Here is a 4,125-nt window from a genome sequence, read left to right as displayed (position 1 = left end):
TGCGTTGACATAATCAGCCGCCGGGTGAAGTGAACTCTGGGAAAATGGCAGGCACGGGGCTCTGGATGCCACTTATATTTCTCAAGCTACTTATTCAGCGACACACGTCTTCTCATAAACTCTTGCTCTGCTCACAATGCATTAGTGAATCTGCTTATTAATATCTACAGCCCTCTTCTATCCTCTTTTATTTGTCCCTTTTGGTCTCTCGATCTCTGTATCTCTATCTCTTTCTCTGCTGCCTGCCCAGTCTCTTCAAGGCTCTTCTGAAGATGGACTCACTCCAGGGCTGTTTTTCCAATTAAGGAGTCCCCCTCTGCAATGAAGGTCACCACAATTAGAGCACCATTTAGCTTCTCCCAGTCAAAGACACAGATCAACGGTTGCGACTGTGTCGAGTGACCGCTGGATTATCATTGCAGCCCACTCAAGTGGCTCTTTCGTGACTGCAGGCAAATACATTAGAACAAACCTGAAGATTGAAACTGAAAAGACATCTCGGAAATGGAAAAAAAAGCTTTCAAAAATCAATATTAGCTAGCATCTATTATTATGCACTCAGCAGCAGGGTGTAGAGTCTTTTATGGCAACGGAACCGCGAATGTTCATCAAAGAGTGTACTGTTTTCTTGTTTGCAGTGTCTTCGTCATTCTCGCCCATGTGGTCTATTTCTTTGTCTCTGTGTGTGTATTAAGTCCTTCGTGTAGTGTTTGCATTTATTTTTATTCAAATAACTGTGTTGCATAGGAAATTTGCAAAAAAAAAAAAACAAAAAAAAAAACAATTCACTGATCCTCATATCCTTATTTCCTGTAGCATATTTACCAAGCCTCTGTGCTGTGTGTTTGGAGCAGATGGTGACTAAAGCTCCATGGTGGAGGGAAGGCGTCTAATTGCCTCAAAGTAAATCGATAAGGGACTGCAGCTAGCAACTCTACATCAGCCTCTCACTGCAATTACCACATGGATTGGCCACTGCTAATTGAAGGCCTCGTTATTTCAGTTTTATACAGTCATGCTAAATTTCTTTGTTCTCCTTTGTGTGTGTGTGCTTGTTTAGAGTTTATTTCGAAATATTTTTTTTTTTTTTTTTTTTATACTTTTATACAATTATAATTGTCCTTTTATCATATTTATAATTAAAAAAAAAACTGTAAAAAAAAAAAAAAAAAGTTAAAGGGAAAGCCATATTAAGTAATATTAAGTTATCTTTTTATCTTTGTAATATTTACATTTAATATTCATGAGAAAATAGTTTTAACTGCTTAATAATATTTGAAAAACTGTAGTCTACCAAATTCACCTCATTTGGTGTAATAAACAGGTAGATGCTATTTACAGTATGAATAATTCATAACTCATTTATATTATCTTGAAAAATATACTGTATGTATACAATCAAAAAATATAATAACTGCACGCATTCACATGTGTTCAAAGTGCAAGGAAAATGTAAAAATGATTAATAGAACCCATTCATTAAATTTAAACAAAAAAACGCGGTAACACCTTCTATGAAGCCTGTATTTATAATACATTATAAAGGTGTTCTTAAGGCATTATAATGAATGCATAATGCATTGTATATAATAAAACGTATAATATGTTGTATCATCTTATGAATATTCATAAGAACAGTTTTAATATATTTTAATATTTACTTATTTCTGGTTATAGCTTTTAAGAGTATGAAGATTTATAACACAATGGACACATTGCATCCACATTTACAATGGATTATATTTCTCATAGTTATAATGCATTATAAGTCTCATATCTTGCCATTTTTCTGATGCTATTTTACTTAAAGTGGTCAAATACCACTTATAAGTAGTTATAATAATAATAATAATAATAATAATAAATTATCTCAAACTGCCATAAGATCATATATCAGATCATATGAATGTGCTTTGAAGTATTTTTATTGTAATATCAGTTTGATTATTTTGATGTTACCCTTTAGACAGCTGTTGATAAGTAACTCTGCAACTTTATCAACTAGTGGTCACTGGAATATTTGTATATCTGCTACTGAAAATATATGCTAACACTTTATTTTGATGGTCAACCAACAGATAAAATGATTAGAAGTGTCTTCGCAAGTACATCAACTTATTAGATTCTACTATTCTTGAGCATACTAATACTGTAATGAGAGTTAGTTGGCATGTAGTTGCCGAGTTGCTTAAGGTCGACTGATTAAGTGGACCATCAAAATAAAATCTAACCATAAATAACAACCCTGCATTTTTTCAATTGGTGTATTAAGCTCACAACAATGAATTAGCATTAGCTCCACAGAAACACTTAAATAACACTCAACATCTAACCCCTCACAAGCTCTAGTAAGATACTGTGCAGATCTTAAATAAACAATGTGATATGATACAGTCCATTATACTGTAAATTAAGTAGATTTAATATGGTGTTCATTGGGTGTTATAAATAATAAACTTATAACCACATATACGCAAGTATTATAATGCATCATAATTGTTTTTTAATATAATGCATTATGCATTCATTAAAATGCCTTAAGAATACCCTAATAATGTTTTATAAATACAGGCTTCATAGAAAGTGTTACCAAAAACATTTCTTGAAAATGGTGTAAATATTTCTGAAAAATCATATGAAATTAACATGAATAATCATGGACATTTATTTACCATTGACACTTAATGATACATCTGATATTTATTATATAAATTTACAAGGTGTATTAATATTGTTATTTCTTTTATCTAGGCATCTATGTGTTTATTATTTCAAAGGTTGCTGAATAATATGCTTCAATATGATTCAATTAACAATTAATTATTTGGGGGGAAGGCTAATTACAAAATGACAATCAACAATAATTGAAATTCTGCTATGATAATTTTTTTCCTGTCACTTAAGAAATATTTATATAAATTACTTTTTTTTAGCATAATCAGATATCCTTAGCAGAATAGCAAATGTCAAAACATATCTTAAGACAAAACACAATGTGTCCTTACATAAATTGCGCTGTGCAATCAGTGGAATAGGAAGAATTTTCTGTGTGGAACGTCTAAAATTAGCCATTCAGTTTTGTGCAACATATAAAACAGCGTAACTGTAAATTGTTCATTTTCAACCTTTTAAGAGAGATGAGCCATAGCCACCACCACCACGACTCTTCTCTATTGGCTCTCTTCATTTCCCATGAGCCACGGTTAAAAATGACCTTCAATGCCTCTCCTCTCTGCTCCAAACCCCCTCGAAGAATAATAAGGGCACCAGACACATTAATTAGACGCTCTATTTAGATAAATGTCTGTGAGCGAACGTGAGGTAGTTATTAATATTTCATATTAAAATAATTAAATTCAATTTTTCATTGGAGCGAAATAGAACATCTACATTAGCGTGCATTGCTTTCTCTTCTTACCTCCTTCCTGTGCATGCATTTTTATTAAAGCCTTTTATTCATTTATTTTCCTGCTCTTGCACTTGCAGTGTTCCCTCTGCAACACCGATTGGGTCAGAATGCCACATGGAGAGAACGTGCAGGAAATGACTGTTAATTAAAGAGCTGACAGCTCGAATGTCACTTGCTGCATGTGTAAATGGGAAGTGTGTGTGTGTGTGTGTGTGTGTGTGCATGCGTACGTGTGTGTGTGAACCCAAATACATGGACCATCCTTGATCAAATAGGTAACTACATCTGTCAAAAGACATTTTTGCCATGGTACTTTCCGCAATTGTTTCAATACAATTCTAATTTAGCCTTATTTTCCCCTCATCTCCGGTCGACGTCCCTTTTCCGATCTCATTTTCCGCAGTATCACACTGTAGAGCACTTTTGTGCCCCTGATCTCTTCAAGGTTCAAATCCATCAGCAAAAATCTTAAATGCTTCCATTGTCTCTTGTGTGGGAGGTCAGTTCTCTGTTTCCCCTGACCAAAAAGAGCTAAATGGTTGCCAGGGAGACTGGAGATCATTTGTGCGTATATGTGTGTGTATGTGTGTGTGTATGTGTACGCACTTGTGTCTTTCAGCCTTTAGTCATGCTGGTGTCATTTGGAGAAATAATGGCAAGCCTAACAGTTTGTCTTTCTTCTGTCTGTTACTCAATAGCATAAAAGGCACCCCTGA

This window comes from Carassius auratus, unplaced genomic scaffold, assembly GCF_003368295.1.
Source record: "Carassius auratus strain Wakin unplaced genomic scaffold, ASM336829v1 scaf_tig00014271, whole genome shotgun sequence".
NCBI classification, from domain to species: domain Eukaryota; kingdom Metazoa; phylum Chordata; class Actinopteri; order Cypriniformes; family Cyprinidae; genus Carassius; species Carassius auratus.
Note: the sequence above shows the minus strand (reverse complement) of the source record.